Source organism: Ranitomeya imitator, chromosome 4 (assembly GCF_032444005.1).
Source record: "Ranitomeya imitator isolate aRanImi1 chromosome 4, aRanImi1.pri, whole genome shotgun sequence".
Taxonomy (NCBI): Eukaryota; Metazoa; Chordata; class Amphibia; order Anura; family Dendrobatidae; genus Ranitomeya; species Ranitomeya imitator.
In genome coordinates, this window is record NC_091285.1 from 660790776 (window position 1) to 660818067 (window position 27292).

General features: G+C 39.8%; 16 non-coding genes across 16 annotated transcripts; all 16 read left to right on the plus strand.

Annotated features, from left to right (window-relative positions):
- Positions 1 to 12: 12 nt before the first annotated feature.
- On the plus strand, positions 13 to 85 carry TRNAK-UUU (transfer RNA lysine (anticodon UUU)). Its single transcript has one exon. It is a non-coding gene; the product is annotated as a tRNA-Lys (tRNA).
- Positions 86 to 2991: 2906 nt separating this feature from the next.
- Positions 2992 to 3064, plus strand: TRNAK-UUU (transfer RNA lysine (anticodon UUU)). Its single transcript has one exon. It is a non-coding gene; the product is annotated as a tRNA-Lys (tRNA).
- A 935-nt stretch (positions 3065 to 3999) lies between these two features.
- Positions 4000 to 4072, plus strand: TRNAK-UUU (transfer RNA lysine (anticodon UUU)). The gene has a single exon. It is a non-coding gene; the product is annotated as a tRNA-Lys (tRNA).
- A 2906-nt stretch (positions 4073 to 6978) lies between these two features.
- On the plus strand, positions 6979 to 7051 carry TRNAK-UUU (transfer RNA lysine (anticodon UUU)). The gene has a single exon. It is a non-coding gene; the product is annotated as a tRNA-Lys (tRNA).
- Positions 7052 to 7986: 935 nt separating this feature from the next.
- On the plus strand, positions 7987 to 8059 carry TRNAK-UUU (transfer RNA lysine (anticodon UUU)). Its single transcript has one exon. It is a non-coding gene; the product is annotated as a tRNA-Lys (tRNA).
- A 3959-nt stretch (positions 8060 to 12018) lies between these two features.
- TRNAK-UUU (transfer RNA lysine (anticodon UUU)) lies at positions 12019 to 12091 on the plus strand. Its single transcript has one exon. It is a non-coding gene; the product is annotated as a tRNA-Lys (tRNA).
- A 1943-nt stretch (positions 12092 to 14034) lies between these two features.
- On the plus strand, positions 14035 to 14107 carry TRNAK-UUU (transfer RNA lysine (anticodon UUU)). Its single transcript has one exon. It is a non-coding gene; the product is annotated as a tRNA-Lys (tRNA).
- Positions 14108 to 14997: 890 nt separating this feature from the next.
- On the plus strand, positions 14998 to 15070 carry TRNAK-UUU (transfer RNA lysine (anticodon UUU)). The gene has a single exon. It is a non-coding gene; the product is annotated as a tRNA-Lys (tRNA).
- A 3959-nt stretch (positions 15071 to 19029) lies between these two features.
- TRNAK-UUU (transfer RNA lysine (anticodon UUU)) lies at positions 19030 to 19102 on the plus strand. Its single transcript has one exon. It is a non-coding gene; the product is annotated as a tRNA-Lys (tRNA).
- A 935-nt stretch (positions 19103 to 20037) lies between these two features.
- Positions 20038 to 20110, plus strand: TRNAK-UUU (transfer RNA lysine (anticodon UUU)). Its single transcript has one exon. It is a non-coding gene; the product is annotated as a tRNA-Lys (tRNA).
- Positions 20111 to 21045: 935 nt separating this feature from the next.
- Positions 21046 to 21118, plus strand: TRNAK-UUU (transfer RNA lysine (anticodon UUU)). Its single transcript has one exon. It is a non-coding gene; the product is annotated as a tRNA-Lys (tRNA).
- A 935-nt stretch (positions 21119 to 22053) lies between these two features.
- TRNAK-UUU (transfer RNA lysine (anticodon UUU)) lies at positions 22054 to 22126 on the plus strand. The gene has a single exon. It is a non-coding gene; the product is annotated as a tRNA-Lys (tRNA).
- Positions 22127 to 23061: 935 nt separating this feature from the next.
- On the plus strand, positions 23062 to 23134 carry TRNAK-UUU (transfer RNA lysine (anticodon UUU)). The gene has a single exon. It is a non-coding gene; the product is annotated as a tRNA-Lys (tRNA).
- A 935-nt stretch (positions 23135 to 24069) lies between these two features.
- Positions 24070 to 24142, plus strand: TRNAK-UUU (transfer RNA lysine (anticodon UUU)). Its single transcript has one exon. It is a non-coding gene; the product is annotated as a tRNA-Lys (tRNA).
- A 935-nt stretch (positions 24143 to 25077) lies between these two features.
- Positions 25078 to 25150, plus strand: TRNAK-UUU (transfer RNA lysine (anticodon UUU)). The gene has a single exon. It is a non-coding gene; the product is annotated as a tRNA-Lys (tRNA).
- A 935-nt stretch (positions 25151 to 26085) lies between these two features.
- On the plus strand, positions 26086 to 26158 carry TRNAK-UUU (transfer RNA lysine (anticodon UUU)). The gene has a single exon. It is a non-coding gene; the product is annotated as a tRNA-Lys (tRNA).
- The last annotated feature ends 1134 nt before the right edge of the window (positions 26159 to 27292 follow it).

Consider the following 27292-nt stretch of genomic DNA (forward strand, 5'->3'; position numbering starts at 1 on the left):
ACTCGATACAAAGCCCGGATAGCTCAGTCGGTAGAGCATCAGACTTTTAATCTGAGGGTCCAGGGTTCAAGTCCCTGTTCGGGCGGATGCTTTTAATAAAGCGGAAAACAATAAACGCTATAATTTAAGGATGTGAGAAAACTACTGAAAAACAAATGATGGTGACTATTCAGAAAAATATCTTGGTTACCGTAGTTTCTTTGATTTCAGCTAGTTTATGACAGTATAGAGCCGTGACCATGTTCTGCTCGGTTGCTTTTTTGGCACCAGCAGCAAGTGATCACTGGTAATGTTATGTACCATGGCTATGGTATGATGGTACTCAGTCACTGTTTAGCACTATTACTTGGTTCTGTTATGGTGATATTCAGAAGATGCTTATTTTCATAACTGTAACTCCTGCCTATAAGCCACAAATCAATAGTAGACAGATCGCTAACAACAGCCATGTGATGTTTGGTCTCTGGGTAGTGGTAAAATCCTGATAAAAGATATGGCGGCGATCTCAACCTTTTGCGATCTTCAGGGGTAAAGATATCACATAAGTTGGGAATTTCATAAAATTCTGAACGGCTGAGGGCATCCCACAAGCAGACTCACGTGAGGTCATCACGAGAGTAAAGTGGGTGTAACTTAGTATGGCGGTATTCAGTCACTATTTTGTGTTATTATGTGGTCATGGTATTGTGGTAATCAGTCATTATTTGGTGTTTTTATGTTGGGATGGTGTTCAGTCACTATTTGGTGATTTTATGTGGTAATTGTATGGCGGTGTTCAGTCATTATATGCTGTTATTATGTGGTGATGGTATGGCAGTATTCTGTCGCTATTTTAGGTTATTATGTTTGTGTTGCATGGCGATATTCAGTCAGTTTACAGTGTTATTATGTGGTGATTGTATGGCGGTATTCAGTCACTATTTGGTGTTATTATGTGGTGGTGGTTTGGCGATATTTTATCACATTTGTTGTTAGTATATGGTGACGGTTTGTCGGTATTCAGTCACGACTCGATACAGATCCCGGATAGCTCAGTCGGTAGAGCATCAGACTTTTAATCTGAGGGTCCAGGGTTCAAGTCCCTGTTCGGGCGGATGCTTTTAATAAAGCGGAAAACAATAAACGCTATAATTTAAGGATGTGAGAAAACTACTGAAAAACAAATGATGGTGACTATTCAGAAAAATATCTTGGTTACCGTAGTTTCTTTGATTTCAGCTAGTTTATGACAGTATAGAGCCGTGACCATGTTCTGCTCGGTTGCTTTTTTGGCACCAGCAGCAAGTGATCACTGGTAATGTTATGTACGATGGCTATGGTATGATGGTACTCAGTCACTGTTTAGCACTATTACTTGGTTCTGTTATGGTGATATTCAGAAGATGCTTATTTTTATAACTGTAACTCCTGCCTATAAGCCACAAATCAATAGTAGACAGATCGCTAACAACAGCCATGTGATGTTTGGTCTCTGGGTAGTGGTAAAATCCTGATAAAAGATATGGCGGCGATCTCAACCTTTTGCGATCTTCAGGGGTAAAGATATCACATAAGTTGGGAATTTCATAAAATTCTGAACGGCTGAGGGCATCCCACAAGCAGACTCACGTGAGGTCATCACGAGAGTAAAGTGGGTGTAACTTAGTATGGCGGTATTCAGTCACTATTTTGTGTTATTATGTGGTCATGGTATTGTGGTAATCAGTCATTATTTGGTGTTTTTATGTTGGGATGGTGTTCAGTCACTATTTGGTGATTTTATGTGGTAATTGTATGGCGGTGTTCAGTCATTATATGCTGTTATTATGTGGTGATGGTATGGCAGTATTCTGTCGCTATTTTAGGTTATTATGTTTGTGTTGCATGGCGATATTCAGTCAGTTTACAGTGTTATTATGTGGTGATTGTATGGCGGTATTCAGTCACTATTTGGTGTTATTATGTGGTGGTGGTTTGGCGATATTTTATCACATTTGTTGTTAGTATATGGTGACGGTTTGGCGGTATTCAGTCACGACTCGATACAGATCCCGGATAGCTCAGTCGGTAGAGCATCAGACTTTTAATCTGAGGGTCCAGGGTTCAAGTCCCTGTTCGGGCGGATGCTTTTAATAAAGCGGAAAACAATAAACGCTATAATTTAAGGATGTGAGAAAACTACTGAAAAACAAATGATGGTGACTATTCAGAAAAATATCTTGGTTACCGTAGTTTCTTTGATTTCAGCTAGTTTATGACAGTATAGAGCCGTGACCATGTTCTGCTCGGTTGCTTTTTTGGCACCAGCAGCAAGTGATCACTGGTAATGTTATGTACCATGGCTATGGTATGATGGTACTCAGTCACTGTTTAGCACTATTACTTGGTTCTGTTATGGTGATATTCAGAAGATGCTTATTTTCATAACTGTAACTCCTGCCTATAAGCCACAAATCAATAGTAGACAGATCGCTAACAACAGCCATGTGATGTTTGGTCTCTGGGTAGTGGTAAAATCCTGATAAAAGATATGGCGGCGATCTCAACCTTTTGCGATCTTCAGGGGTAAAGATATCACATAAGTTGGGAATTTCATAAAATTCTGAACGGCTGAGGGCATCCCACAAGCAGACTCACGTGAGGTCATCACGAGAGTAAAGTGGGTGTAACTTAGTATGGCGGTATTCAGTCATTATTTGGTGTTTTTATGTTGGGATGGTGTTCAGTCACTATTTGGTGATTTTATGTGGTAATTGTATGGCTGTGTTCAGTCATTATATGCTGTTATTATGTGGTGATGGTATGGCAGTATTCTGTCGCTATTTTAGGTTATTATGTTTGTGTTGCATGGCGATATTCAGTCAGTTTACAGTGTTATTATGTGGTGATTGTATGGCGGTATTCAGTCACTATTTGGTGTTATTATGTGGTGGTGGTTTGGCGATATTTTATCACATTTGTTGTTAGTATATGGTGACGGTTTGGCGGTATTCAGTCACGACTCAATACAGAGCCCGGATAGCTCAGTCGGTAGAGCATCAGACTTTTAATCTGAGGGTCCAGGGTTCAAGTCCCTGTTCGGGCGGATGCTTTTAATAAAGCGGAAAACAATAAACGCTATAATTTAAGGATGTGAGAAAACTACTGAAAAACAAATGATGGTGACTATTCAGAAAAATATCTTGGTTACCGTAGTTTCTTTGATTTCAGCTAGTTTATGACAGTATAGAGCCGTGACCATGTTCTGCTCGGTTGCTTTTTTGGCACCAGCAGCAAGTGATCACTGGTAATGTTATGTACCATGGCTATGGTATGATGGTACTCAGTCACTGTTTAGCACTATTACTTGGTTCTGTTATGGTGATATTCAGAAGATGCTTATTTTCATAACTGTAACTCCTGCCTATAAGCCACAAATCAATAGTAGACAGATCGCTAACAACAGCCATGTGATGTTTGGTCTCTGGGTAGTGGTAAAATCCTGATAAAAGATATGGCAGCGATCTCAACCTTTTGCGATCTTCAGGGGTAAAGATATCACATAAGTTGGGAATTTCATAAAATTCTGAACGGCTGAGGGCATCCCACAAGCAGACTCACGTGAGGTCATCACGAGAGTAAAGTGGGTGTAACTTAGTATGGCGGTATTCAGTCACTATTTTGTGTTATTATGTGGTCATGGTATTGTGGTAATCAGTCATTATTTGGTGTTTTTATGTTGGGATGGTGTTCAGTCACTATTTGGTGATTTTATGTGGTAATTGTATGGCGGTGTTCAGTCATTATATGCTGTTATTATGTGGTGATGGTATGGCAGTATTCTGTCGCTATTTTAGGTTATTATGTTTGTGTTGCATGGCGATATTCAGTCAGTTTACAGTGTTATTATGTGGTGATTGTATGGCGGTATTCAGTCACTATTTGGTGTTATTATGTGGTGGTGGTTTGGCGATATTTTATCACATTTGTTGTTAGTATATGGTGACGGTTTGGCGGTATTCAGTCACGACTCGATACAGAGCCCGGATAGCTCAGTCGGTAGAGCATCAGACTTTTAATCTGAGGGTCCAGGGTTCAAGTCCCTGTTCGGGCGGATGCTTTTAATAAAGCGGAAAACAATAAACGCTATAATTTAAGGATGTGAGAAAACTACTGAAAAACAAATGATGGTGACTATTCAGAAAAATATCTTGGTTACCGTAGTTTCTTTGATTTCAGCTAGTTTATGACAGTATAGAGCCGTGACCATGTTCTGCTCGGTTGCTTTTTTGGCACCAGCAGCAAGTGATCACTGGTAATGTTATGTACCATGGCTATGGTATGATGGTACTCAGTCACTGTTTAGCACTATTACTTGGTTCTGTTATGGTGATATTCAGAAGATGCTTATTTTCATAACTGTAACTCCTGCCTATAAGCCACAAATCAATAGTAGACAGATCGCTAACAACAGCCATGTGATGTTTGGTCTCTGGGTAGTGGTAAAATCCTGATAAAAGATATGGCGGCGATCTCAACCTTTTGCGATCTTCAGGGGTAAAGATATCACATAAGTTGGGAATTTCATAAAATTCTGAACGGCTGAGGGCATCCCACAAGCAGACTCACGTGAGGTCATCACGAGAGTAAAGTGGGTGTAACTTAGTATGGCGGTATTCAGTCACTATTTTGTGTTATTATGTGGTCATGGTATTGTGGTAATCAGTCATTATTTGGTGTTTTTATGTTGGGATGGTGTTCAGTCACTATTTGGTGATTTTATGTGGTAATTGTATGGCGGTGTTCAGTCATTATATGCTGTTATTATGTGGTGATGGTATGGCAGTATTCTGTCGCTATTTTAGGTTATTATGTTTGTGTTGCATGGCGATATTCAGTCAGTTTACAGTGTTATTATGTGGTCATTGTATGGCGGTATTCAGTCACTATTTGGTGTTATTATGTGGTGGTGGTTTGGCGATATTTTATCACATTTGTTGTTAGTATATGGTGACGGTTTGGCGGTATTCAGTCACGACTCGATACAGAGCCTGGATAGCTCAGTCGGTAGAGCATCAGACTTTTAATCTGAGGGTCCAGGGTTCAAGTCCCTGTTCGGGAGGATGCTTTTAATAAAGCGGAAAACAATAAACGCTATAATTTAAGGATGTGAGAAAACTACTGAAAAACAAATGATGGTGACTATTCAGAAAAATATCTTGGTTACCGTAGTTTCTTTGATTTCAGCTAGTTTATGACAGTATAGAGCCGTGACCATGTTCTGCTCGGTTGCTTTTTTGGCACCAGCAGCAAGTGATCACTGGTAATGTTATGTACCATGGCTATGGTATGATGGTACTCAGTCACTGTTTAGCACTATTACTTGGTTCTGTTATGGTGATATTCAGAAGATGCTTATTTTCATAACTGTAACTCCTGCCTATAAGCCACAAATCAATAGTAGACAGATCGCTAACAACAGCCATGTGATGTTTGGTCTCTGGGTAGTGGTAAAATCCTGATAAAAGATATGGCGGCGATCTGAACCTTTTGCGATCTTCAGGGGTAAAGATATCACATAAGTTGGGAATTTCATAAAATTCTGAACGGCTGAGGGCATCCCACAAGCAGACTCACGTGAGGTCATCACGAGAGTAAAGTGGGTGTAACTTAGTATGGCGGTATTCAGTCACTATTTTGTGTTATTATGTGGTCATGGTATTGTGGTAATCAGTCATTATTTGGTGTTTTTATGTTGGGATGGTGTTCAGTCACTATTTGGTGATTTTATGTGGTAATTGTATGGCGGTGTTCAGTCATTATATGCTGTTATTATGTGGTGATGGTATGGCAGTATTCTGTCGCTATTTTAGGTTATTATGTTTGTGTTGCATGGCGATATTCAGTCAGTTTACAGTGTTATTATGTGGTGATTGTATGGCGGTATTCAGTCACTATTTGGTGTTATTATGTGGTGGTGGTTTGGCGATATTTTATCACATTTGTTGTTAGTATATGGTGACGGTTTGGCGGTATTCAGTCACGACTCGATACAGATCCCGGATAGCTCAGTCGGTAGAGCATCAGACTTTTAATCTGAGGGTCCAGGGTTCAAGTCCCTGTTCGGGCGGATGCTTTTAATAAAGCGGAAAACAATAAACGCTATAATTTAAGGATGTGAGAAAACTACTGAAAAACAAATGATGGTGACTATTCAGAAAAATATCTTGGTTACCGTAGTTTCTTTGATTTCAGCTAGTTTATGACAGTATAGAGCCGTGACCATGTTCTGCTCGGTTGCTTTTTTGGCACCAGCAGCAAGTGATCACTGGTAATGTTATGTACCATGGCTATGGTATGATGGTACTCAGTCACTGTTTAGCACTATTACTTGGTTCTGTTATGGTGATATTCAGAAGATGCTTATTTTCATAACTGTAACTCCTGCCTATAAGCCACAAATCAATAGTAGACAGATCGCTAACAACAGCCATGTGATGTTTGGTCTCTGGGTAGTGGTAAAATCCTGATAAAAGATATGGCGGCGATCTCAACCTTTTGCGATCTTCAGGGGTAAAGATATCACATAAGTTGGGAATTTCATAAAATTCTGAACGGCTGAGGGCATCCCACAAGCAGACTCACGTGAGGTCATCACGAGAGTAAAGTGGGTGTAACTTAGTATGGCGGTATTCAGTCATTATTTGGTGTTTTTATGTTGGGATGGTGTTCAGTCACTATTTGGTGATTTTATGTGGTAATTGTATGGCTGTGTTCAGTCATTATATGCTGTTATTATGTGGTGATGGTATGGCAGTATTCTGTCGCTATTTTAGGTTATTATGTTTGTGTTGCATGGCGATATTCAGTCAGTTTACAGTGTTATTATGTGGTGATTGTATGGCGGTATTCAGTCACTATTTGGTGTTATTATGTGGTGGTGGTTTGGCGATATTTTATCACATTTGTTGTTAGTATATGGTGACGGTTTGGCGGTATTCAGTCACGACTCAATACAGAGCCCGGATAGCTCAGTCGGTAGAGCATCAGACTTTTAATCTGAGGGTCCAGGGTTCAAGTCCCTGTTCGGGCGGATGCTTTTAATAAAGCGGAAAACAATAAACGCTATAATTTAAGGATGTGAGAAAACTACTGAAAAACAAATGATGGTGACTATTCAGAAAAATATCTTGGTTACCGTAGTTTCTTTGATTTCAGCTAGTTTATGACAGTATAGAGCCGTGACCATGTTCTGCTCGGTTGCTTTTTTGGCACCAGCAGCAAGTGATCACTGGTAATGTTATGTACCATGGCTATGGTATGATGGTACTCAGTCACTGTTTAGCACTATTACTTGGTTCTGTTATGGTGATATTCAGAAGATGCTTATTTTCATAACTGTAACTCCTGCCTATAAGCCACAAATCAATAGTAGACAGATCGCTAACAACAGCCATGTGATGTTTGGTCTCTGGGTAGTGGTAAAATCCTGATAAAAGATATGGCAGCGATCTCAACCTTTTGCGATCTTCAGGGGTAAAGATATCACATAAGTTGGGAATTTCATAAAATTCTGAACGGCTGAGGGCATCCCACAAGCAGACTCACGTGAGGTCATCACGAGAGTAAAGTGGGTGTAACTTAGTATGGCGGTATTCAGTCACTATTTTGTGTTATTATGTGGTCATGGTATTGTGGTAATCAGTCATTATTTGGTGTTTTTATGTTGGGATGGTGTTCAGTCACTATTTGGTGATTTTATGTGGTAATTGTATGGCGGTGTTCAGTCATTATATGCTGTTATTATGTGGTGATGGTATGGCAGTATTCTGTCGCTATTTTAGGTTATTATGTTTGTGTTGCATGGCGATATTCAGTCAGTTTACAGTGTTATTATGTGGTGATTGTATGGCGGTATTCAGTCACTATTTGGTGTTATTATGTGGTGGTGGTTTGGCGATATTTTATCACATTTGTTGTTAGTATATGGTGACGGTTTGGCGGTATTCAGTCACGACTCGATACAGAGCCCGGATAGCTCAGTCGGTAGAGCATCAGACTTTTAATCTGAGGGTCCAGGGTTCAAGTCCCTGTTCGGGCGGATGCTTTTAATAAAGCGGAAAACAATAAACGCTATAATTTAAGGATGTGAGAAAACTACTGAAAAACAAATGATGGTGACTATTCAGAAAAATATCTTGGTTACCGTAGTTTCTTTGATTTCAGCTAGTTTATGACAGTATAGAGCCGTGACCATGTTCTGCTCGGTTGCTTTTTTGGCACCAGCAGCAAGTGATCACTGGTAATGTTATGTACCATGGCTATGGTATGATGGTACTCAGTCACTGTTTAGCACTATTACTTGGTTCTGTTATGGTGATATTCAGAAGATGCTTATTTTCATAACTGTAACTCCTGCCTATAAGCCACAAATCAATAGTAGACAGATCGCTAACAACAGCCATGTGATGTTTGGTCTCTGGGTAGTGGTAAAATCCTGATAAAAGATATGGCGGCGATCTCAACCTTTTGCGATCTTCAGGGGTAAAGATATCACATAAGTTGGGAATTTCATAAAATTCTGAACGGCTGAGGGCATCCCACAAGCAGACTCACGTGAGGTCATCACGAGAGTAAAGTGGGTGTAACTTAGTATGGCGGTATTCAGTCACTATTTTGTGTTATTATGTGGTCATGGTATTGTGGTAATCAGTCATTATTTGGTGTTTTTATGTTGGGATGGTGTTCAGTCACTATTTGGTGATTTTATGTGGTAATTGTATGGCGGTGTTCAGTCATTATATGCTGTTATTATGTGGTGATGGTATGGCAGTATTCTGTCGCTATTTTAGGTTATTATGTTTGTGTTGCATGGCGATATTCAGTCAGTTTACAGTGTTATTATGTGGTCATTGTATGGCGGTATTCAGTCACTATTTGGTGTTATTATGTGGTGGTGGTTTGGCGATATTTTATCACATTTGTTGTTAGTATATGGTGACGGTTTGGCGGTATTCAGTCACGACTCGATACAGAGCCTGGATAGCTCAGTCGGTAGAGCATCAGACTTTTAATCTGAGGGTCCAGGGTTCAAGTCCCTGTTCGGGAGGATGCTTTTAATAAAGCGGAAAACAATAAACGCTATAATTTAAGGATGTGAGAAAACTACTGAAAAACAAATGATGGTGACTATTCAGAAAAATATCTTGGTTACCGTAGTTTCTTTGATTTCAGCTAGTTTATGACAGTATAGAGCCGTGACCATGTTCTGCTCGGTTGCTTTTTTGGCACCAGCAGCAAGTGATCACTGGTAATGTTATGTACCATGGCTATGGTATGATGGTACTCAGTCACTGTTTAGCACTATTACTTGGTTCTGTTATGGTGATATTCAGAAGATGCTTATTTTCATAACTGTAACTCCTGCCTATAAGCCACAAATCAATAGTAGACAGATCGCTAACAACAGCCATGTGATGTTTGGTCTCTGGGTAGTGGTAAAATCCTGATAAAAGATATGGCGGCGATCTGAACCTTTTGCGATCTTCAGGGGTAAAGATATCACATAAGTTGGGAATTTCATAAAATTCTGAACGGCTGAGGGCATCCCACAAGCAGACTCACGTGAGGTCATCACGAGAGTAAAGTGGGTGTAACTTAGTATGGCGGTATTCAGTCACTATTTTGTGTTATTATGTGGTCATGGTATTGTGGTAATCAGTCATTATTTGGTGTTTTTATGTTGGGATGGTGTTCAGTCACTATTTGGTGATTTTATGTGGTAATTGTATGGCGGTGTTCAGTCATTATATGCTGTTATTATGTGGTGATGGTATGGCAGTATTCTGTCGCTATTTTAGGTTATTATGTTTGTGTTGCATGGCGATATTCAGTCAGTTTACAGTGTTATTATGTGGTCATTGTATGGCGGTATTCAGTCACTATTTGGTGTTATTATGTGGTGGTGGTTTGGCGATATTTTATCACATTTGTTGTTAGTATATGGTGACGGTTTGGCGGTATTCAGTCACGACTCGATACAGAGCCTGGATAGCTCAGTCGGTAGAGCATCAGACTTTTAATCTGAGGGTCCAGGGTTCAAGTCCCTGTTCGGGAGGATGCTTTTAATAAAGCGGAAAACAATAAACGCTATAATTTAAGGATGTGAGAAAACTACTGAAAAACAAATGATGGTGACTATTCAGAAAAATATCTTGGTTACCGTAGTTTCTTTGATTTCAGCTAGTTTATGACAGTATAGAGCCGTGACCATGTTCTGCTCGGTTGCTTTTTTGGCACCAGCAGCAAGTGATCACTGGTAATGTTATGTACCATGGCTATGGTATGATGGTACTCAGTCACTGTTTAGCACTATTACTTGGTTCTGTTATGGTGATATTCAGAAGATGCTTATTTTCATAACTGTAACTCCTGCCTATAAGCCACAAATCAATAGTAGACAGATCGCTAACAACAGCCATGTGATGTTTGGTCTCTGGGTAGTGGTAAAATCCTGATAAAAGATATGGCGGCGATCTGAACCTTTTGCGATCTTCAGGGGTAAAGATATCACATAAGTTGGGAATTTCATAAAATTCTGAACGGCTGAGGGCATCCCACAAGCAGACTCACGTGAGGTCATCACGAGAGTAAAGTGGGTGTAACTTAGTATGGCGGTATTCAGTCACTATTTTGTGTTATTATGTGGTCATGGTATTGTGGTAATCAGTCATTATTTGGTGTTTTTATGTTGGGATGGTGTTCAGTCACTATTTGGTGATTTTATGTGGTAATTGTATGGCGGTGTTCAGTCATTATATGCTGTTATTATGTGGTGATGGTATGGCAGTATTCTGTCGCTATTTTAGGTTATTATGTTTGTGTTGCATGGCGATATTCAGTCAGTTTACAGTGTTATTATGTGGTGATTGTATGGCGGTATTCAGTCACTATTTGGTGTTATTATGTGGTGGTGGTTTGGCGATATTTTATCACATTTGTTGTTAGTATATGGTGACGGTTTGTCGGTATTCAGTCACGACTCGATACAGATCCCGGATAGCTCAGTCGGTAGAGCATCAGACTTTTAATCTGAGGGTCCAGGGTTCAAGTCCCTGTTCGGGCGGATGCTTTTAATAAAGCAGAAAACAATAAACGCTATAATTTAAGGATGTGAGAAAACTACTGAAAAACAAATGATGGTGACTATTCAGAAAAATATCTTGGTTACCGTAGTTTCTTTGATTTCAGCTAGTTTATGACAGTATAGAGCCGTGACCATGTTCTGCTCGGTTGCTTTTTTGGCACCAGCAGCAAGTGATCACTGGTAATGTTATGTACCATGGCTATGGTGTGATGGTACTCAGTCACTGTTTAGCACTATTACTTGGTTCTGTTATGGTGATATTCAGAAGATGCTTATTTTCATAACTGTAACTCCTGCCTATAAGCCACAAATCAATAGTAGACAGATCGCTAACAACAGCCATGTGATGTTTGGTCTCTGGGTAGTGGTAAAATCCTGATAAAAGATATGGCGGCGATCTCAACCTTTTGCGATCTTCAGGGGTAAAGATATCACATAAGTTGGGAATTTCATAAAATTCTGAACGGCTGAGGGCATCCCACAAGCAGACTCACGTGAGGTCATCACGAGAGTAAAGTGGGTGTAACTTAGTATGGCGGTATTCAGTCACTATTTTGTGTTATTATGTGGTCATGGTATTGTGGTAATCAGTCATTATTTGGTGTTTTTATGTTGGGATGGTGTTCAGTCACTATTTGGTGATTTTATGTGGTAATTGTATGGCGGTGTTCAGTCATTATATGCTGTTATTATGTGGTGATGGTATGGCAGTATTCTGTCGCTATTTTAGGTTATTATGTTTGTGTTGCATGGCGATATTCAGTCAGTTTACAGTGTTATTATGTGGTGATTGTATGGCGGTATTCAGTCACTATTTGGTGTTATAATGTGGTGGTGGTTTGGCGATATTTTATCACATTTGTTGTTAGTATATGGTGACGGTTTGGCGGTATTCAGTCACGACTCGATACAAAGCCCGGATAGCTCAGTCGGTAGAGCATCAGACTTTTAATCTGAGGGTCCAGGGTTCAAGTCCCTGTTCGGGCGGATGCTTTTAATAAAGCGGAAAACAATAAACGCTATAATTTAAGGATGTGAGAAAACTACTGAAAAACAAATGATGGTGACTATTCAGAAAAATATCTTGGTTACCGTAGTTTCTTTGATTTCAGCTAGTTTATGACAGTATAGAGCCGTGACCATGTTCTGCTCGGTTGCTTTTTTGGCACCAGCAGCAAGTGATCACTGGTAATGTTATGTACCATGGCTATGGTATGATGGTACTCAGTCACTGTTTAGCACTATTACTTGGTTCTGTTATGGTGATATTCAGAAGATGCTTATTTTCATAACTGTAACTCCTGCCTATAAGCCACAAATCAATAGTAGACAGATCGCTAACAACAGCCATGTGATGTTTGGTCTCTGGGTAGTGGTAAAATCCTGATAAAAGATATGGCGGCGATCTCAACCTTTTGCGATCTTCAGGGGTAAAGATATCACATAAGTTGGGAATTTCATAAAATTCTGAACGGCTGAGGGCATCCCACAAGCAGACTCACGTGAGGTCATCACGAGAGTAAAGTGGGTGTAACTTAGTATGGCGGTATTCAGTCACTATTTTGTGTTATTATGTGGTCATGGTATTGTGGTAATCAGTCATTATTTGGTGTTTTTATGTTGGGATGGTGTTCAGTCACTATTTGGTGATTTTATGTGGTAATTGTATGGCGGTGTTCAGTCATTATATGCTGTTATTATGTGGTGATGGTATGGCAGTATTCTGTCGCTATTTTAGGTTATTATGTTTGTGTTGCATGGCGATATTCAGTCAGTTTACAGTGTTATTATGTGGTGATTGTATGGCGGTATTCAGTCACTATTTGGTGTTATTATGTGGTGGTGGTTTGGCGATATTTTATCACATTTGTTGTTAGTATATGGTGACGGTTTGTCGGTATTCAGTCACGACTCGATACAGATCCCGGATAGCTCAGTCGGTAGAGCATCAGACTTTTAATCTGAGGGTCCAGGGTTCAAGTCCCTGTTCGGGCGGATGCTTTTAATAAAGCGGAAAACAATAAACGCTATAATTTAAGGATGTGAGAAAACTACTGAAAAACAAATGATGGTGACTATTCAGAAAAATATCTTGGTTACCGTAGTTTCTTTGATTTCAGCTAGTTTATGACAGTATAGAGCCGTGACCATGTTCTGCTCGGTTGCTTTTTTGGCACCAGCAGCAAGTGATCACTGGTAATGTTATGTACGATGGCTATGGTATGATGGTACTCAGTCACTGTTTAGCACTATTACTTGGTTCTGTTATGGTGATATTCAGAAGATGCTTATTTTTATAACTGTAACTCCTGCCTATAAGCCACAAATCAATAGTAGACAGATCGCTAACAACAGCCATGTGATGTTTGGTCTCTGGGTAGTGGTAAAATCCTGATAAAAGATATGGCGGCGATCTCAACCTTTTGCGATCTTCAGGGGTAAAGATATCACATAAGTTGGGAATTTCATAAAATTCTGAACGGCTGAGGGCATCCCACAAGCAGACTCACGTGAGGTCATCACGAGAGTAAAGTGGGTGTAACTTAGTATGGCGGTATTCAGTCACTATTTTGTGTTATTATGTGGTCATGGTATTGTGGTAATCAGTCATTATTTGGTGTTTTTATGTTGGGATGGTGTTCAGTCACTATTTGGTGATTTTATGTGGTAATTGTATGGCGGTGTTCAGTCATTATATGCTGTTATTATGTGGTGATGGTATGGCAGTATTCTGTCGCTATTTTAGGTTATTATGTTTGTGTTGCATGGCGATATTCAGTCAGTTTACAGTGTTATTATGTGGTGATTGTATGGCGGTATTCAGTCACTATTTCGTGTTATTATGTGGTGGTGGTTTGGCGATATTTTATCACATTTGTTGTTAGTATATGGTGACGGTTTGGCGGTATTCAGTCACGACTCGATACAGAGCCCGGATAGCTCAGTCGGTAGAGCATCAGACTTTTAATCTGAGGGTCCAGGGTTCAAGTCCCTGTTCGGGCGGATGCTTTTAATAAAGCGGAAAACAATAAACGCTATAATTTAAGGATGTGAGAAAACTACTGAAAAACAAATGATGGTGACTATTCAGAAAAATATCTTGGTTACCGTAGTTTCTTTGATTTCAGCTAGTTTATGACAGTATAGAGCCGTGACCATGTTCTGCTCGGTTGCTTTTTTGGCACCAGCAGCAAGTGATCACTGGTAATGTTATGTACCATGGCTATGGTATGATGGTACTCAGTCACTGTTTAGCACTATTACTTGGTTCTGTTATGGTGATATTCAGAAGATGCTTATTTTCATAACTGTAACTCCTGCCTATAAGCCACAAATCAATAGTAGACAGATCGCTAACAACAGCCATGTGATGTTTGGTCTCTGGGTAGTGGTAAAATCCTGATAAAAGATATGGCGGCGATCTGAACCTTTTGCGATCTTCAGGGGAAAAGATATCACATAAGTTGGGAATTTCATAAAATTCTGAACGGCTGAGGGCATCCCACAAGCAGACTCACGTGAGGTCATCACGAGAGTAAAGTGGGTGTAACTTAGTATGGCGGTATTCAGTCATTATTTGGTGTTTTTATGTTGGGATGGTGTTCAGTCACTATTTGGTGATTTTATGTGGTAATTGTATGGCGGTGTTCAGTCATTATATGCTGTTATTATGTGGTGATGGTATGGCAGTATTCTGTCGCTATTTTAGGTTATTATGTTTGTGTTGCATGGCGATATTCAGTCAGTTTACAGTGTTATTATGTGGTGATTGTATAGCGGTATTCAGTCACTATTTCGTGTTATTATGTGGTGGTGGTTTGGCGATATTTTATCACATTTGTTGTTAGTATATGGTGACGGTTTGGCGGTATTCAGTCACGACTCGATACAGAGCCCGGATAGCTCAGTCGGTAGAGCATCAGACTTTTAATCTGAGGGTCCAGGGTTCAAGTCCCTGTTCGGGCGGATGCTTTTAATAAAGCGGAAAACAATAAACGCTATAATTTAAGGATGTGAGAAAACTACTGAAAAACAAATGATGGTGACTATTCAGAAAAATATCTTGGTTACCGTAGTTTCTTTGATTTCAGCTAGTTTATGACAGTATAGAGCCGTGACCATGTTCTGCTCGGTTGCTTTTTTGGCACCAGCAGCAAGTGATCACTGGTAATGTTATGTACCATGGCTATGGTATGATGGTACTCAGTCACTGTTTAGCACTATTACTTGGTTCTGTTATGGTGATATTCAGAAGATGCTTATTTTCATAACTGTAACTCCTGCCTATAAGCCACAAATCAATAGTAGACAGATCGCTAACAACAGCCATGTGATGTTTGGTCTCTGGGTAGTGGTAAAATCCTGATAAAAGATATGGCGGCGATCTCAACCTTTTGCGATCTTCAGGGGTAAAGATATCACATAAGTTGGGAATTTCATAAAATTCTGAACGGCTGAGGGCATCCCACAAGCAGGCTCACGTGAGGTCATCACGAGAGTAAAGTGGGTGTAACTTAGTATGGCGGTATTCAGTCACTATTTTGTGTTATTATGTGGTCATGGTATTGTGGTAATCAGTCATTATTTGGTGTTTTTATGTTGGGATGGTGTTCAGTCACTATTTGGTGATTTTATGTGGTAATTGTATGGCGGTGTTCAGTCATTATATGCTGTTATTATGTGGTGATGGTATGGCAGTATTCTGTCGCTATTTTAGGTTATTATGTTTGTGTTGCATGGCGATATTCAGTCAGTTTACAGTGTTATTATGTGGTCATTGTATGGCGGTATTCAGTCACTATTTGGTGTTATTATGTGGTGGTGGTTTGGCGATATTTTATCACATTTGTTGTTAGTATATGGTGACGGTTTGGCGGTATTCAGTCACGACTCGATACAGAGACTGGATAGCTCAGTCGGTAGAGCATCAGACTTTTAATCTGAGGGTCCAGGGTTCAAGTCCCTGTTCGGGAGGATGCTTTTAATAAAGCGGAAAACAATAAACGCTATAATTTAAGGATGTGAGAAAACTACTGAAAAACAAATGATGGTGACTATTCAGAAAAATATCTTGGTTACCGTAGTTTCTTTGATTTCAGCTAGTTTATGACAGTATAGAGCCGTGACCATGTTCTGCTCGGTTGCTTTTTTGGCACCAGCAGCAAGTGATCACTGGTAATGTTATGTACCATGGCTATGGTATGATGGTACTCAGTCACTGTTTAGCACTATTACTTGGTTCTGTTATGGTGATATTCAGAAGATGCTTATTTTCATAACTGTAACTCCTGCCTATAAGCCACAAATCAATAGTAGACAGATCGCTAACAACAGCCATGTGATGTTTGGTCTCTGGGTAGTGGTAAAATCCTGATAAAAGATATGGCGGCGATCTCAACCTTTTGCGATCTTCAGGGGTAAAGATATCAGATAAGTTGGGAATTTCATAAAATTCTGAACGGCTGAGGGCATCCCACAAGCAGACTCACGTGAGGTCATCACGAGAGTAAAGTGGGTGTAACTTAGTATGGCGGTATTCAGTCACTATTTTGTGTTATTATGTGGTCATGGTATTGTGGTAATCAGTCATTATTTGGTGTTTTTATGTTGGGATGGTGTTCAGTCACTATTTGGTGATTTTATGTGGTAATTGTATGGCGGTGTTCAGTCATTATATGCTGTTATTATGTGGTGATGGTATGGCAGTATTCTGTCGCTATTTTAGGTTATTATGTTTGTGTTGCATGGCGATATTCAGTCAGTTTACAGTGTTATTATGTGGTGATTGTATGGCGGTATTCAGTCACTATTTGGTGTTATTATGTGGTGGTGGTTTGGCGATATTTTATCACATTTGTTGTTAGTATATGGTGACGGTTTGGCGGTATTCAGTCACGACTCGATACAGTTCCCGGATAGCTCAGTCGGTAGAGCATCAGACTTTTAATCTGAGGGTCCAGGGTTCAAGTCCCTGTTCGGGCGGATGCTTTTAATAAAGCAGAAAACAATAAACGCTATAATTTAAGGATGTGAGAAAACTACTGAAAAACAAATGATGGTGACTATTCAGAAAAATATCTTGGTTACCGTAGTTTCTTTGATTTCAGCTAGTTTATGACAGTATAGAGCCGTGACCATGTTCTGCTCGGTTGCTTTTTTGGCACCAGCAGCAAGTGATCACTGGTAATGTTATGTACCATGGCTATGGTGTGATGGTACTCAGTCACTGTTTAGCACTATTACTTGGTTCTGTTATGGTGATATTCAGAAGATGCTTATTTTCATAACTGTAACTCCTGCCTATAAGCCACAAATCAATAGTAGACAGATCGCTAACAACAGCCATGTGATGTTTGGTCTCTGGGTAGTGGTAAAATCCTGATAAAAGATATGGCGGCGATCTGAACCTTTTGCGATCTTCAGGGGTAAAGATATCACATAAGTTGGGAATTTCATAAAATTCTGAACGGCTGAGGGCATCCCACAAGCAGACTCACGTGAGGTCATCACGAGAGTAAAGTGGGTGTAACTTAGTATGGCGGTATTCAGTCACTATTTTGTGTTATTATGTGGTCATGGTATTGTGGTAATCAGTCATTATTTGGTGTTTTTATGTTGGGATGGTGTTCAGTCACTATTTGGTGATTTTATGTGGTAATTGTATGGCGGTGTTCAGTCATTATATGCTGTTATTATGTGGTGATGGTATGGCAGTATTCTGTCGCTATTTTAGGTTATTATGTTTGTGTTGCATGGCGATATTCAGTCAGTTTACAGTGTTATTATGTGGTGATTGTATGGCGGTATTCAGTCACTATTTGGTGTTATTATGTGGTGGTGGTTTGGCGATATTTTATCACATTTGTTGTTAGTATATGGTGACGGTTTGTCGGTATTCAGTCACGACTCGATACAGATCCCGGATAGCTCAGTCGGTAGAGCATCAGACTTTTAATCTGAGGGTCCAGGGTTCAAGTCCCTGTTCGGGCGGATGCTTTTAATAAAGCAGAAAACAATAAACGCTATAATTTAAGGATGTGAGAAAACTACTGAAAAACAAATGATGGTGACTATTCAGAAAAATATCTTGGTTACCGTAGTTTCTTTGATTTCAGCTAGTTTATGACAGTATAGAGCCGTGACCATGTTCTGCTCGGTTGCTTTTTTGGCACCAGCAGCAAGTGATCACTGGTAATGTTATGTACCATGGCTATGGTGTGATGGTACTCAGTCACTGTTTAGCACTATTACTTGGTTCTGTTATGGTAATATTCAGAAGATGCTTATTTTCATAACTGTAACTCCTGCCTATAAGCCACAAATCAATAGTAGACAGATCGCTAACAACAGCCATGTGATGTTTGGTCTCTGGGTAGTGGTAAAATCCTGATAAAAGATATGGCGGCGATCTCAACCTTTTGCGATCTTCAGGGGTAAAGATATCACATAAGTTGGGAATTTCATAAAATTCTGAACGGCTGAGGGCATCCCACAAGCAGACTCACGTGAGGTCATCACGAGAGTAAAGTGGGTGTAACTTAGTATGGCGGTATTCAGTCACTATTTTGTGTTATTATGTGGTCATGGTATTGTGGTAATCAGTCATTATTTGGTGTTTTTATGTTGGGATGGTGTTCAGTCACTATTTGGTGATTTTATGTGGTAATTGTATGGCGGTGTTCAGTCATTATATGCTGTTATTATGTGGTGATGGTATGGCAGTATTCTGTCGCTATTTTAGGTTATTATGTTTGTGTTGCATGGCGATATTCAGTCAGTTTACAGTGTTATTATGTGGTGATTGTATGGCGGTATTCAGTCACTATTTGGTGTTATTATGTGGTGGTGGTTTGGCGATATTTTATCACATTTGTTGTTAGTATATGGTGACGGTTTGGCGGTATTCAGTCACGACTCGATACAGAGCCCGGATAGCTCAGTCGGTAGAGCATCAGACTTTTAATCTGAGGGTCCAGGGTTCAAGTCCCTGTTCGGGCGGATGCTTTTAATAAAGCGGAAAACAATAAACGCTATAATTTAAGGATGTGAGAAAACTACTGAAAAACAAATGATGGTGACTATTCAGAAAAATATCTTGGTTACCGTAGTTTCTTTGATTTCAGCTAGTTTATGACAGTATAGAGCCGTGACCATGTTCTGCTCGGTTGCTTTTTTGGCACCAGCAGCAAGTGATCACTGGTAATGTTATGTACCATGGCTATGGTATGATGGTACTCAGTCACTGTTTAGCACTATTACTTGGTTCTGTTATGGTGATATTCAGAAGATGCTTATTTTCATAACTGTAACTCCTGCCTATAAGCCACAAATCAATAGTAGACAGATCGCTAACAACAGCCATGTGATGTTTGGTCTCTGGGTAGTGGTAAAATCCTGATAAAAGATATGGCGGCGATCTCAACCTTTTGCGATCTTCAGGGGTAAAGATATCACATAAGTTGGGAATTTCATAAAATTCTGAACGGCTGAGGGCATCCCACAAGCAGACTCACGTGAGGTCATCACGAGAGTAAAGTGGGTGTAACTTAGTATGGCGGTATTCAGTCACTATTTTGTGTTATTATGTGGTCATGGTATTGTGGTAATCAGTCATTATTTGGTGTTTTTATGTTGGGATGGTGTTCAGTCACTATTTGGTGATTTTATGTGGTAATTGTATGGCGGTGTTCAGTCATTATATGCTGTTATTATGTGGTGATGGTATGGCAGTATTCTGTCGCTATTTTAGGTTATTATGTTTGTGTTGCATGGCGATATTCAGTCAGTTTACAGTGCTATTATGTGGTGATTGTATGGCGGTATTCAGTCACTATTTGGTGTTATTATGTGGTGGTGGTTTGGCGATATTTTATCACATTTGTTGTTAGTATATGGTGACGGTTTGGCGGTATTCAGTCACGACTCGATACAGAGCCCGGATAGCTCAGTCGGTAGAGCATCAGACTTTTAATCTGAGGGTCCAGGGTTCAAGTCCCTGTTCGGGCGGATGCTTTTAATAAAACGGAAAACAATAAACTCTATAATTTAAGGATGTGAGAAAACTACTGAAAAACAAATGATGGTGACTATTCAGAAAAATATCTTGGTTACCGTAGTTTCTTTGATTTCAGCTAGTTTATGACAGTATAGAGCCATGACCATGTTCTGCTCGGTTGCTTTTTTGGCACCAGCAGCAAGTGATCACTGGTAATGTTATGTACCATGGCTATGGTATGATGGTACTCAGTCACTGTTTAGCACTATTACTTGGTTCTGTTATGGTGATATTCAGAAGATGCTTATTTTCATAACTGTAACTCCTGCCTATAAGCCACAAATCAATAGTAGACAGATCGCTAACAACAGCCATGTGATGTTTGGTCTCTGGGTAGTGGTAAAATCCTGATAAAAGATATGGCGGCGATCTCAACCTTTTGCGATCTTCAGGGGTAAAGATATCACATAAGTTGGGAATTTCATAAAATTCTGAACGGCTGAGGGCATCCCACAAGCAGACTCACGTGAGGTCATCACGAGAGTAAAGTGGGTGTAACTTAGTATGGCGGTATTCAGTCACTATTTTGTGTTATTACGTGGTCATGGTATTGTGGTAATCAGTCATTATTTGGTGTTTTTATGTTGGGATGGTGTTCAGTCACTATTTGGTGATTTTATGTGGTAATTGTATGGCGGTGTTCAGTCATTATATGCTGTTATTATGTGGTGATGGTATGGCAGTATTCTGTCGCTATTTTAGGCTATTATGTTTGTGTTGCATGGCGATATTCAGTCAGTTTACAGTGTTATTATGTGGTGATTGTATGGCGGTATTCAGTCACTATTTGGTGTTATTATGTGGTGGTGGTTTGGCGATATTTTATCACATTTGTTGTTAGTATATGGTGACGGTTTGGCGGTATTCAGTCACGACTCGATACAGAGCCCGGATAGCTCAGTCGGTAGAGCATCAGACTTTTAATCTGAGGGTCCAGGGTTCAAGTCCCTGTTCGGGCGGATGCTTTTAATAAAGCGGAAAACAATAAACGCTATAATTTAAGGATGTGAGAAAACTACTGAAAAACAAATGATGGTGACTATTCAGAAAATTATCTTGGTTACCGTAGTTTCTTTGATTTCAGCTAGTTTATGACAGTATCGAGCCGTGACCATGTTCTGCTCGGTTGCTTTTTTGGCACCAGCAGCAAGTGATCACTGGTAATGTTATGTACCATGGCTATGGTATGATGGTACTCAGTCACTGTTTAGCACTATTACTTGGTTCTGTTATGGTGATATTCAGAAGATGCTTATTTTCATAACTGTAGCTCCTGCCTATAAGCCACAAATCAATAGTAGACAGATCGCTAACAACAGCCATGTGATGTTTGGTCTCTGGGTAGTGGTAAAATCCTGATAAAAGATATGGCGGCGATCTCAACCTTTTGCGATCTTCAGGGGTAAAGATATCACATAAGTTGGGAATTTCATAAAATTCTGAACGGCTGAGGGCATCCCACAAGCAGACTCACGTGAGGTCATCACGAGAGTAAAGTGGGTGTAACTTAGTATGGCGGTATTCAGTCACTATTTTGTGTTATTATGTGGTCATGGTATTGTGGTAATCAGTCATTATTTGGTGTTTTTATGTTGGGATGGTGTTCAGTCACTATTTGGTGATTTTATGTGGTAATTGTATGGCGGTGTTCAGTCATTATATGCTGTTATTATGTGGTGATGGTATGGCAGTATTCTGTCGCTATTTTAGGTTATTATGTTTGTGTTGCATGGCGATATTCAGTCAGTTTACAGTGTTATTATGTGGTGATTGTATGGCGGTATTCAGTCACTATTTGGTGTTATTATGTGGTGGTGGTTTGGCGATATTTTATCACATTTGTTGTTAGTATATGGTGACGGTTTGGCGGTATTCAGTCACGACTCGATACAGAGCCCGGATAGCTCAGTCGGTAGAGCATCAGACTTTTAATCTGAGGGTCCAGGGTTCAAGTCCCTGTTCGGGCGGATGCTTTTAATAAAGCGGAAAACAATAAACGCTATAATTTAAGGATGTGAGAAAACTACTGAAAAACAAATGATGGTGACTATTCAGAAAAATATCTTGGTTACCGTAGTTTCTTTGATTTCAGCTAGTTTATGACAGTATAGAGCCGTGACCATGTTCTGCTCGGTTGCTTTTTTGGCACCAGCAGCAAGTGATCACTGGTAATGTTATGTACCATGGCTATGGTATGATGGTACTCAGTCACTGTTTAGCACTATTACTTGGTTCTGTTATGGTGATATTCAGAAGATGCTTATTTTCATAACTGTAACTCCTGCCTATAAGCCACAAATCAATAGTAGACAGATCGCTAACAACAGCCATGTGATGTTTGGTCTCTGGGTAGTGGTAAAATCCTGATAAAAGATATGGCGGCGATCTGAACCTTTTGCGATCTTCAGGGGTAAAGATATCACATAAGTTGGGAATTTCATAAAATTCTGAACGGCTGAGGGCATTCCACAAGCAGACTCACGTGAGGTCATCACGAGAGTAAAGTGGGTGTAACTTAGTATGGCGGTATTCAGTCACTATTTTGTGTCATTATGTGGTCATGGTATTGTGGTAATCAGTCATTATTTGGTGTTTTTATGTTGGGATGGTGATCAGTCACTATTTGGTGATTTTATGTGGTAATTGTATGGCGGTGTTCAGTCATTATATGCTGTTATTATGTGGTGATGGTATGGCAGTATTCTGTCGCTATTTTAGGTTATTATGTTTGTGTTGCATGGCGATATTCAGTCAGTTTACAGTGTTATTATGTGGTGATTGTATGGCGGTATTCAGTCACTATTTGGTGTTATTATGTGGTGGTGGTTTGGCGATATTTTATCACATTTGTTGTTAGTATATGGTGACGGTTTGGCGGTATTCAGTCACGACTCGATACAGAGCCCGGATAGCTCAGTCGGTAGAGCATCAGACTTTTAATCTGAGGGTCCAGGGTTCAAGTCCCTGTTCGGGCGGATGCTTTTAATAAAGCGGAAAACAATAAACGCTATAATTTAAGGATGTGAGAAAACTACTGAAAAACAAATGATGGTGACTATTCAGAAAAATATCTTGGTTACCGTAGTTTCTTTGATTTCAGCTAGTTTATGACAGTATAGAGCCGTGACCATGTTCTGCTCGGTTGCTTTTTTGGCACCAGCAGCAAGTGATCACTGGTAATGTTATGTACCATGGCTATGGTATGATGGTACTCAGTCACTGTTTAGCACTATTACTTGGTTCTGTTATGGTGATATTCAGAAGATGCTTATTTTCATAACTGTAACTCCTGCCTATAAGCCACAAATCAATAGTAGACAGATCGCTAACAACAGCCATGTGATGTTTGGTCTCTGGGTAGTGGTAAAATCCTGATAAAAGATATGGCGGCGATCTCAACCTTTTGCGATCTTCAGGGGTAAAGATATCACATAAGTTGGGAATTTCATAAAATTCTGAACGGCTGAGGGCATCCCACAAGCAGACTCACGTGAGGTCATCACGAGAGTAAAGTGGGTGTAACTTAGTATGGCGGTATTCAGTCACTATTTTGTGTTATTATGTGGTCATGGTATTGTGGTAATCAGTCATTATTTGGTGTTTTTATGTTGGGATGGTGTTCAGTCACTATTTGGTGATTTTATGTGGTAATTGTATGGCGGTGTTCAGTCATTATATGCTGTTATTATGTGGTGATGGTATGGCAGTATTCTGTCACTATTTTAGGTTATTATGTTTGTGTTGCATGGCGATATTCAGTCAGTTTACAGTGTTATTATGTGGTGATTGTATGGCGGTATTCAGTCACTATTTGGTGTTATTATGTGGTGGTGGTTTGGCGATATTTTATCACATTTGTTGTTAGTATATGGTGACGGTTTGGCGGTATTCAGTCACGACTCGATACAGAGCCCGGATAGCTCAGTCGGTAGAGCATCAGACTTTTAATCTGAGGGTCCAGGGTTCAAGTCCCTGTTCGGGCGGATGCTTTTAATAAAACGGAAAACAATAAACGCTATAATTTAAGGATGTGAGAAAACTACTGAAAAACAAATGATGGTGACTATTCAGAAAAATATCTTGGTTACCGTAGTTTCTTTGATTTCAGCTAGTTTATGACAGTATAGAGCCATGACCATGTTCTGCTCGGTTGCTTTTTTGGCACCAGCAGCAAGTGATCACTGGTAATGTTATGTACCATGGCTATGGTATGATGGTACTCAGTCACTGTTTAGCACTATTACTTGGTTCTGTTATGGTGATATTCAGAAGATGCTTATTTTCATAACTGTAACTCCTGCCTATAAGCCACAAATCAATAGTAGACAGATCGCTAACAACAGCCATGTGATGTTTGGTCTCTGGGTAGTGGTAAAATCCTGATAAAAGATATGGCGGCGATCTCAACCTTTTGCGATCTTCAGGGGTAAAGATATCACATAAGTTGGGAATTTCATAAAATTCTGAACGGCTGAGGGCATCCCACAAGCAGACTCACGTGAGGTCATCACGAGAGTAAAGTGGGTGTAACTTAGTATGGCGGTATTCAGTCACTATTTTGTGTTATTACGTGGTCATGGTATTGTGGTAATCAGTCATTATTTGGTGTTTTTATGTTGGGATGGTGTTCAGTCACTATTTGGTGATTTTATGTGGTAATTGTATGGCGGTGTTCAGTCATTATATGCTGTTATTATGTGGTGATGGTATGGCAGTATTCTGTCGCTATTTTAGGTTATTATGTTTGTGTTGCATGGCGATATTCAGTCAGTTTACAGTGTTATTATGTGGTGATTGTATGGCGGTATTCAGTCACTATTTGGTGTTATTATGTGGTGGTGGTTTGGCGATATTTTATCACATTTGTTGTTAGTATATGGTGACGGTTTGGCGGTATTCAGTCACGACTCGATACAGAGCCCGGATAGCTCAGTCGGTAGAGCATCAGACTTTTAATCTGAGGGTCCAGGGTTCAAGTCCCTGTTCGGGCGGATGCTTTTAATAAAGCGGAAAACAATAAACGCTATAATTTAAGGATGTGAGAAAACTACTGAAAAACAAATGATGGTGACTATTCAGAAAAATATCTTGGTTACCGTAGTTTCTTTGATTTCAGCTAGTTTAGGACAGTATAGAGCCGTGACCATGTTCTGCTCGGTTGCTTTTTTGGCACCAGCAGCAAGTGATCACTGGTAATGTTATGTAACATGGCTATGGTATGATGGTACTCAGTCACTGTTTAGCACTATTACTTGGTTCTGTTATGGTGATATTCAGAAGATGCTTATTTTCATAACTGTAGCTCCTGCCTATAAGCCACAAATCAATAGTAGACAGATCGCTAACAACAGCCATGTGATGTTTGGTCTCTGGGTAGTGGTAAAATCCTGATAAAAGATATGGCGGCGATCTCAACCTTTTGCGATCTTCAGGGGTAAAGATATCACATAAGTTGGGAATTTCATAAAATTCTGAACGGCTGAGGGCATCCCACAAGCAGACTCACGTGAGGTCATCACGAGAGTAAAGTGGGTGTAACTTAGTATGGCGGTATTCAGTCACTATTTTGTGTTATTATGTGGTCATGGTATTGTGGTAATCAGTCATTATTTGGTGTTTTTATGTTGGGATGGTGTTCAGTCACTATTTGGTGATTTTATGTGGTAATTGTATGGCGGTGTTCAGTCATTATATGCTGTTATTATGTGGTGATGGTATGGCAGTATTCTGTCGCTATTTTAGGTTATTATGTTTGTGTTGCATGGCGATATTCAGTCAGTTTACAGTGTTATTATGTGGTGATTGTATGGCGGTATTCAGTCACTATTTGGTGTTATTATGTGGTGGTGGTTTGGCGATATTTTATCACATTTGTTGTTAGTATATGGTGACGGTTTGGCGGTATTCAGTCACGACTCGATACAGAGCCCGGATAGCTCAGTCGGTAGAGCATCAGACTTTTAATCTGAGGGTCCAGGGTTCAAGTCCCTGTTCGGGCGGATGCTTTTAATAAAGCGGAAAACAATAAACGCTATAATTTAAGGATGTGAGAAAACTACTGAAAAACAAATGATGGTGACTATTCAGAAAAATATCTTGGTTACCGTAGTTTCTTTGATTTCAGCTAGTTTATGACAGTATAGAGCCGTGACCATGTTCTGCTCGGTTGCTTTTTTGGCACCAGCAGCAAGTGATCACTGGTAATGTTATGTACCATGGCTATGGTATGATGGTACTCAGTCACTGTTTAGCACTATTACTTGGTTCTGTTATGGTGATATTCAGAAGATGCTTATTTTCATAACTGTAACTCCTGCCTATAAGCCACAAATCAATAGTAGACAGATCGCTAACAACAGCCATGTGATGTTTGGTCTCTGGGTAGTGGTAAAATCCTGATAAAAGATATGGCGGCGATCTGAACCTTTTGCGATCTTCAGGGGTAAAGATATCACATAAGTTGGGAATTTCATAAAATTCCGAACGGCTGAGGGCATCCCGCAAGCAGACTCACGTGAGGTCATCACGAGAGTAAAGTGGGTGTAACTTAGTATGGCGGTATTCAGTCACTATTTTGTGTTATTATGTGGTCATGGTATTGTGGTAATCAGTCATTATTTGGTGTTTTTATGTTGGGATGGTGTTCAGTCACTATTTGGTGATTTTATGTGGTAATTGTATGGCGGTGTTCAGTCATTATATGCTGTTATTATGTGGTGATGGTATGGCAGTATTCTGTCGCTATTTTAGGTTATTATGTTTGTGTTGCATGGCGATATTCAGTCAGTTTACAGTGTTATTATGTGGTGATTGTATGGCGGTATTCAGTCACTATTTGGTGTTATTATGTGGTGGTGGTTTGGCGATATTTTATCACATTTGTTGTTAGTATATGGTGACGGTTTGGCGGTATTCAGTCACGACTCGATACAGAGCCCGGATAGCTCAGTCGGTAGAGCATCAGACTTTTAATCTGAGGGTCCAGGGTTCAAGTCCCTGTTCAGGCGGATGCTTTTAATAAAGCGGAAAACAATAAACGCTATAATTTAAGGATGTGAGAAAACTACTGAAAAACAAATGATGGTGACTATTCAGAAAAATATCTTGGTTACCGTAGTTTCTTTGATTTCAGC